Here is a 9338-nt window from a genome sequence, read left to right as displayed (position 1 = left end):
TTGTGGTCTGAAAATATGCACAGCATGATCTCAGTCTTTTTGTACTTGGTGAGGACTGATTTGTGTCCCAGTATGTGATCTGTTCTGAAGAACATTCCATGTGCACTGGAGAAGAATGTGTATTCTGCTGCTTTAGGATGAAATGTTCTGAATATATCTGTTGAGTCCATCCAGTCCAGTGTGTCATTCAAAGCCATTGTTTTCTTGTTGATTTTTTGTTTAGATGATCTGCCCATTGCTGTAAATGGGGTGGTGAAGTCCCCTACTATTATGGCATTATTATCAATGAGTTTCTTTGTGTTTGTGATTAATTGATTTACATATTTGGGTGCTCTCATATTTAAAGCATAAATGTTTACAATTGTTAGATCTTCTTGGTGAATAGACCCCTGAATTATGATATAATGCCCTTCTTCTCTTTTGTTACAGTCTTCATTTTAAAGTCTAGATTGTCTAATATAAGTATGGCTACCTGACTTTCTTTTGGTGACCATGAGCATGATAGGTGGTTATCCATCTCCTTACTTTCAATCTGAAGGTGTCTTTAGGTCTAAAGTGGGTCTCTTGTAAACAGCATATAAATGAATCTTGTTTTCTTATCCATTCTGTTACCCTGTGTCTTTTGATTGGATCATTTAGTCCATTGATGTTTAGAGTGACTACTGAAAGATATGAATTTATTGCCATTATGTAGAGTTGAAGTTTCTGGTGGTGTTCTGTGTTCATTTCTAGTCTTTGTTCCTTTTGATCTTAAAAAATTTTTTTTCTGTCCTTTCTCCACTCAGAGAGTCCCCCCTAAATTTCTTGCCAGGCTGGTTTAGTGGTGGTGGACTCCTTTAAGTTTCGTTTGTCTGGGAAACTTTTTATCTCTCCTTCTATTTTGAATGATAGCCTTGCTGGATAAAGAATTCTTGGCTGCCTATTTTTCCAATTCAGCACATTGAATATACACTGCCACTCATTTCTGGCCTGCTAAGTTTCTCTGGATAGGTCTGCTGCAAACCTGATCTGTCTTCTCTTGTTGGTTAAGGACTTTTATTCTCTTGTTGCTTTCATGATTCTTTCCTTGCCTGAGTATTTTGTAAATTTGACTATGATATATCTTGTTGATGGTCAGTTTTTGTTGAATTTAATGGGAGTCCTCTGTGTTTCCTGGATTTGGATGTCTGTGTCTTTCCATAGGTTAGTAAAGTTTTCCACTATGATTTGTTCACATAAACCTTCTACAGCTTTTTCTCTCTCTTCATCTTCTGGAATGCTTCTGATTATGATGTTCCTTTTCAATGAGTCACTGAGTTCTCTAATTCTTAAATCATGCTCTTTTGCCTTAGTCACCCACTCTGTTCCTGCTTCATTGTTCTCTATGTTGCTGATTTGCTTCTTTGCCTCCTCAATCCTTGACACTGTGGGATCAATTCAAGCTCAGTTATAGCATTTTTTATTTCATCCTGACTAGCTTTTACTTCTTTTATCTCCACAGAAAGGGATTCTAATCTATTTTCAACCCTAGCTAGTATTTTATTATTGTGATTCTAAATTCTGGTTAAGACATCTTCCTTGTCTTTAATGTTATGTCCCTGGCTGTCATTTCTTCCTGTTCTTTCTTTTGGAGTGAATTCCTTCATTTCTTCATTTTGAAGGAAGGAAATGAATTAATAAGGTAAAAAAAAAATAAAGAACAACACAAAAAAATCAAATAAAGGATGCTAGATTCGAGGTGTGTTTTGGTCTCGTTGTTGAAAGGAGCTTGATAGATTAGAGGAAAAGGGGAAAGATAAGAAAAAAAAGAGAAGAATAAAAGGAAAAAGTTTGATAATTAGAAAAATGAATTCACTAAAATAGTATAAAAAGAAATGATGAAAGTTAAAAGAATTTTTAAAAATTACAAAGAAGTAAAAAGACATAGTAGAAAATCACTTAAAAATATTTTTAAGGAAAATGGAAAATAAAAATAAAATTTTCTTTCTGTATTCATAAATAAGAAAAGGTTTTTAAAAATGAATAAATGGACCGGCAAACAGACTGAAATACAATTGAAATTACATCAGTTTCCCTTAAAAGTCAAATATGAATCACTTTATAGTCCATAAACTAAGCAGGTAGAGAGACTTGTGGTGTTCCTGAAGAGTAAGGTTGGCCCAGTTGGGCAGGGTTTAGTGTAACTGTTCGGTTCTCCACTAGATGGCGTTGCTTAGCTTAATGGGGTGGATTGCTGTCGCCTGTGTAGTGTTTATGCTCATGCACAGGAGGGGTGAAAATGGCCTCACCCAGCTACCTAGTCTCTAGTATCAGAACTCTGAACTTTCCCCAACCAGCAATTAAGCACCTTTCCTTTGTCTCTGGCTGCTGTCCACTCCCCAGTTTTACACTGTCGATGACCAAGCCATCAGGCTGCCTGGCTGCACCTCCCTCCTGAATTTTATCTCAAATGTGGCTTTGTTTTCTGCAGCCTCACTCCTGAGAAACTGTGGCTTTGACGAGTTCTGACTCTCTGGGAAAGGGTCTGACCAAGCAATGGCTGGTTCTGGCCTCTCTCAGGAACATTCGCAGGAACATGCAGCTGTGAATGCTCAGAGACTGCAGCTGGGGGATAGCCTACCGCAGAAAAAGTTCACGGGATTGTGTAGCAGCAGCATTTCAGGATTATGAAAATCACAACACACATCAGCCACCTGGCTTCATCCTTAACATCCTTGTTCTAGCACCAGTGGATGTAGCTGTTCTCCAGGGTCCACTGGGAAATTTGCCTGTGGGGAGGCCACACAGCCTCTATCAAATGTCCTCCCAGCAGGGGAGCCTCCCCTGGGGCCTTGGAGCCCTCAAGTCTTGCTCTCTGCTCCTGGGGATTCACCCTTCCCACCAGATGACTGTCAGGTATTGAGCTTCAGAGTGGAATTTAAACCCTCTCTTTTCTCCCTTTTTTGCTCAGTCCCTTGTATACTCTTTCTTTTGTCTCCAGCTGTTTTCGGAGGGGGGGATGATTTCCTGTACTCTCCCCCTGTTTCCATCCTCCCTCTGCAAGCAAAACAGCTTTCTGCCCTCCCCAGCTTCTCTCTCCACCAGTTCACCTCCCCCTGCTGCATACCTGCAGGGTTCTGTGGTTCAAGTTGTGCAGATTGTTGTGTTAATCCTCAAATCAGTTTTCTAGGTGCAATATGGTTAGTGTTGATCTGGCTGCATTTCAGGGATGAGAAGACACAAAAAACTTCCACGCTCTTTTGCCATCTTGGCCCCTCCCTCTCCTTATAATTTTTAAATAACATTTTCTGTGCTTTCTTTATTGTAATAATAGAGTATACAATGCATATAACCACAAAATATGTGTCAGTTGAAGTCAGTAAGACTTCCAGCCAACAGTAGTAGGCTATCAGTAGATAAGTTTTGGGGAGTCAAAAGTTATATATTGGGGTGCCTGGCTGACTCAGTCATGATCTTATGGCTTCTAGTTCAGCCCTACATGAGGCTCTCTGCTCTCAGCCTGGAGCCCACTTTGGATCTTCTATTGCCTTCTCTCTCTTTCCCTCTCCTGCTCATTCTCTCAGTCTCTCTCTCTCTCTCTCAAAACAAATAAACTTAAAAAAATGTTATATGTGGATTTTAGGCTGTATGGATGGTCAGTGCCTTCTACCCCCATGTTGTTCAAGGGTCAACTATAGTTACCAAATATTGATTATCTTTCCTTCAAAATGTCCCATAGATTTAATATTTTCTCATGTAATCTTACACTGAGATTAAATAGCAGCTTCTTAAAAAGACCCTTTTTCAAGCTATTTTCAATATTTTTATTTTTTTAACAATGGTTCTTTTATCTGTGCTAAGGATACTTAACATAAGATCTACTTTCAATATATATTTAATTATTGTTGACTATAGATACAATGTAGTATTTTTGAAATTTCAGTCAAGCTTATAGATTTGGCATACTGTTTTTATCATATAACTCTTGTTTTCAAGAACATCTATATGAATTTCTCTTTTCTTCTTAGTTTTATGTCATGGATCCCCACACAGTGATTGTGTTCTCTTGATTCAACCTTACATTTTATTACTTGCTGGAAAAAATCTATTATTACAAGATCATGCATGTCTCTTCACAATATACATGCTGCTAATGTTTGTCTATGCACAGGCAAGTTTCCCAGTCTGGGTTAATTTTGTTCCCATCCTTCCCCCATGCCCAACACACACACATATTTAAATCACATATATTCTTTGAAGCTAGCTCAAATCTTAAGGTTTTATTAAATCTTTATTCTCTACTATAATATATGAAGATATGTTTTCTGAAATATAATTTGTGACAGATTTTAATACAATTCTATGTAGTATAACACTGTGTTGCCTTACTTTGTTGTCTTCCTCCTTCCTTCCCTGCCTCCCTCATCCCTTTCTTCCTTTCTTCCTTCTTCCTTCTTTTTTGTACTTTTCCTCAAATATATTTTTAAGATTTTGATGATGGAAAGGGACATGATTTATAGTATTTCTTATGTGTTTTTTATTAAATAAGTAGCACAAAATTTGTAGGTCATTACAAGTTCTCATTAAAGAAAATGTGGCATTTATTTTTATCAGAAAACATCAACATTTCTGATTAATTCTACATAATATAATCCTCTCTGAGGCTGTTTTTTGAACCTTAGTGTTTTAGGAAATTTAGAGATTAGAAGTTGGGAGAACTCTATTTTATTTTATTTTAATTATTTTTTTATTAGCAGAAGTATACTTTAAAAATTGAAGGCATGTTATATCTTCTGATGTAGAAACTTCATTTTACCATTGGGACCAAAATATTTAATTTGGGGAGAAACAGAAACAAACTAGAAGTATTTGGATTGACCCTTCAGGCATATACACATACTTTTCTGAACCGAAGCTATTTATATTCATGTGGTGATTTATTGTGATTCTGAAGCACTAAACTACATTCTACGGTAACATGCTAGCAGGACATATATTGCCAAGATAAGCTTTGCATGTCTGCATATTATACCTCCCAGAGAGAAATAGTTCAAGTATATTTTTTTGAATGCTGCATTTTTCTGTATGATTTTTTAATTCTGATGAGATGTGTGAATGTATGCTTTCCTAAGTTTGGGCTTGTAAAGTCATGGGGATGCTACTGGAATGAATTATCATAGCTGTAGGTACTTGTGCCCTATCAGAAATGGCTGCAAATTTTTTGACACTCCACCCATCAAGAATGGAAATTATTTTCTCCACCTTGTTACTGGTCTGGCCAAAGATTGTGATGAAAATCATATTATCATATTATGGCCCATTCAGGCCTTAAAGAGGACTAGAAGCTTCTAAGCTGGTCTGTAGCATCCTTGAGTCACCATAGTAGTCTTACTACGCTGCTGAAGACTACATGGAGAGACCCTGACTTACATTGAGAAGGAGAAAGTTCTAACTGATATCAGCCTTTGCATTTTCCTGCTGGGATGCCGGGCACAACAGTCAAATGATCTTACATTCTCTAGACAAGTATTGACGCTAAGCTTCATACGACACAGTGACCCCAGTGAAGACCTCACAGAACAGAGAAATTGGAAAGCTAAGCTCTAGTGTTTCACAAATCAGATTACATAATAAAATGTTTGTTTTTAAAGCAACTAAATTTTACGTAGTTTGTTACACAGAAATAGATAACCAGAAAATTACCTAAGTCAGTAGAAATCCAGTTTCTTCAAGGCTGTTGACCCTGGAACAGCATAAAGTGGGGTGATGAACAGATAACACGGAAACAAAGCAGATGTGTTCCTGCTGCACACACGACACAATATAGTAAGCACCTGGAGGGGGCTGGTACTTGGAAATCACACTAGTAGAGACTTAAGCCTTTGTAAATTAGAATATCAATATAAATTTCTATGTATTTGATTTCTAATTTTAGTGTATTGACATAATTTAGTTAATGAAAACTGAACATACCAGTTATCACTAAAGTAATCCAATATATTTGTATTAATTTTACACTTCTCTTGCTGTGAATCACATACAAACAGTGCTGGTATTTTTAAGCCCTCTTATTCTTAAAATTTTCAGAGATATACTAAAAAAATAATTTCTTTTCTTAATAATCTAGCTTGTGTGTACTAGAATAGTTTGAATTTGAAGGCTAGGTGAGGTGGGACTTTTGTTATACAAAAGTAATCACTCCAGTTATAAATATATGTAAAATATACATATATTTTTGCAGTATCTATTTATTACCTGTTTATTATATTTCAACTTATCTCTCCACCTATCTGTTATATTATCTTATTCTTCCTTATGCCAAACATATATAGATATATACATATTTCATTTTTTCAGGTTATGAATTAGACTTAATATTGCTGTTTGATAGTCTAAGTGCTTTTTCATACTATGTTTAAGGACACTGTTAAAGAAGTCTTTCTGTGTCTACATTTTCTGCTTTTCCTAACTGGTTTTAGGATAGATTCTCAGTGTAGAATAATTTCTCTTTCCTTATCATACATGTTTTGAAACTTCTTTCCATAACATAAAGTCAACATGTGGCCAATTTTAAAGGACAGAATTTTCTAAATCCAGATTTGTTCCTACTTTTAATATAAGAGATAAAATTCATAATGCTTAGCTCAATAGGCAACATTTTGCAAAAAAAAAAAGGCAGAAATTGCAGTTTCATGTCTGCATTTTACTTCTCTTTTATGTGCCTGAAACTACTATATGCTTTTCTGCTTATGAATCTTGACTCATGACATTCATTATCATTGCCTAGAATACTCCATCTTTTATTTTATACATCTTCAGAGTACTTATTATATATTTGCAATTTGATTGACTTTTTCCAGTTCTCTTCAAGAGAAAGGGAAAATTATCTACCTGGCAAAGTGTAGAATTAACCAAAACTCCAATAGTACTTTTGTCTCATACCCAGAGGCATAATAAAATTCTATTGTAAAGTTTGATTTTTGAGGAAAAATATAGTTATCATTCGCATATTATTGTTAACTACAATTTATTTTGCTTTTGTTCCCACATCAGTTTTGTAATTTACTTAGTACACCTTCAAATGCTATAAACTCAGTCTTCTTCTCTAAAGTTTGTAATCTAAGAACAGGCATATTTTTCAAGGTGTAACTGTTAAACTATTAATAATATTAAAAATAGTTAAATTTAATGAATGACTAACCTATGTTGTGCTGTGGTAAATAATTTAGTTTGGTTATACTTTATAAACTTAAAACTAGCTGAGTAAGGTAGGGACTATTTTTACTCTCATTTTCCAAATGAGGACTCTGAGGTTTAGGGACTTTGAATTTACTTATTATGATGGATGTGAAAAATTTGTCATTCTATCCTTAAAAAACATTCTGAAGAATGACAACTCTTCTTCCATGTCTTCAAGTTTTGGTTAAGGTTGTTGCCTTTAGTTTCTCATATACCGGTTTATATCTAACAGTTTTTGTAAAAGATCCCATAGTCAATTTAGTTAGTAAAACTCAAACACATTTAATTTTAGAATTTCTGTCCTAATCTTTTGGTTATTGCTAACAACTCTATTGTATTACATTATATTACTGGGGTATCAAAATCCATAGAACTCCTGTTAAGGAAGGAAGGAAAGAAAGAAGGAAGGAAGGAAGGAAGGAAGGAAAAAACGAAGGAAGGAAGAGAGGAAGGAGGGGGAAAGGAAGGATACATAAGGAAATACTATAGGATACTGCACTTTTTTCTGCACTTTACCCTAAAGGACTTAAACCTTATTTGCAACATACTATATATCAACTAGCTAAAAATGATAAGTAAAAGAGAAGTTTGTTGAGAAATTCATCATGATTGTTGAGAAATTCAATTTTAGAGGTTTCAAAATAATAATAATCATAACATTTATTTTCTGACTACGGTGTTAGCCACATTGCCATGTACTTTATATGAATTATCTGTTTAAATATAGTGGAAATGTATGAATTAGACAACTGTAATTATTTTCCACTTTATAGCAAAATAAACTGAATATTTGAAATATTAAGGCAAAATTTAAAGTCATACAGTCAGATAAAGTGAGAATTATTTTTAAAATACAGGCCTTTCTGATTCCAAAGCTGAGAATCTACTCATTAATGATGATTTGTACTGAGTTATATAAATTTTATATCATGTCTTACTAATGAAATTCAAGTTATTGATTATTAAATATGTGATGTTAGACTTAATGCTTAAAAGCAACACATCTATTAGACTAATGTTAAACTCTATTTTGTTCCTAATATTAAGCATCTAAAATACTTGGTATTTCATTTCTTGAAAAGTCAGATACAAAAGGCAAATATCTAGCCTCATATTCTAAAAATATTATAATAATGTTGAAGAGGAGACTTGCAAAATAGCATTTCAATCATTTAATACACATCCACTGAACTTCTGCGATGTGCTAGATACAACTAAATGTTGTGAACAAACTAGAAAAAGCAGTGCCCTTATGGACCATACATCTAGTCCAGATTGTGTAGAAAATAAGTAAATAGCAATGAAAAATACATAAGTGTTTCCATAGTGATAAATGTTATAAAGTAAATAAACATGATGCATGATTGAAAGTGAATGGGGAAACAAATGTATATTTTAGATGGGTTGACTTAGGGAGGCCCTTTCTGGAGAGGGGACATTTGATATAAAAGCTGAATTACCATAAGTCACGCCATGTCATATCTGGGAAATAAGTGCTTTGGATCTAAATTTGAGGAAAGTTTGACTTAGTAAAAAGACAGGGGAAGGTTGGTGTTTCTGACTCAAAGCAGTAAGAAGAGATAGATAAGAGATGAGATTAGACAGGAAGGCAGGGGTTAAATCATACAGTATCTCTCGGTCTTGGTAATATGTTTGAATATTATTTGAACAAGGGTTGGAAGCCATGGGAATGCTTTTAGCTGGTGAGTGAAATTGTTTTTTAAGAGAGTAAAAGTGGAAACAGAGAAATCCAGAGAAATCAGTGGGTAGTATTTAGTTACATAGCTTTGATTAACATAGGAAGAAGATGGAGATAAATGTTAGGTTTAGGATATTTTCTAGAAGTATTGATTAGACAGTTTCTGATGTATCAGATTGGGTTTTGAATGGTAACAACAATTAATGAGTATAATCTTAGAAGTTAATATATAATGATATCTTATATTGAATTGGGGAAGACTAGGGGAAAATAGGTTGGGTGGAGGTAGGGATTATAATTATTGTATCTGTTTTTATTTCATTGGCATGTAACATGATTATTACACATTCATGTGAGCAAAACAAGTAGGACATTACATATACAGATATAGATCAGAGGGAGGTATTTTCACTAACTATGTTTTTAGGAATAATAAGTAATA

This window comes from Crocuta crocuta, unplaced genomic scaffold (assembly GCF_008692635.1).
Source record: "Crocuta crocuta isolate KB4526 unplaced genomic scaffold, BGI_CrCroc_1.0 scaffold196, whole genome shotgun sequence".
NCBI lineage: Eukaryota > Metazoa > Chordata > Mammalia > Carnivora > Hyaenidae > Crocuta > Crocuta crocuta.
This window is presented reverse-complemented; position numbering follows the sequence as displayed.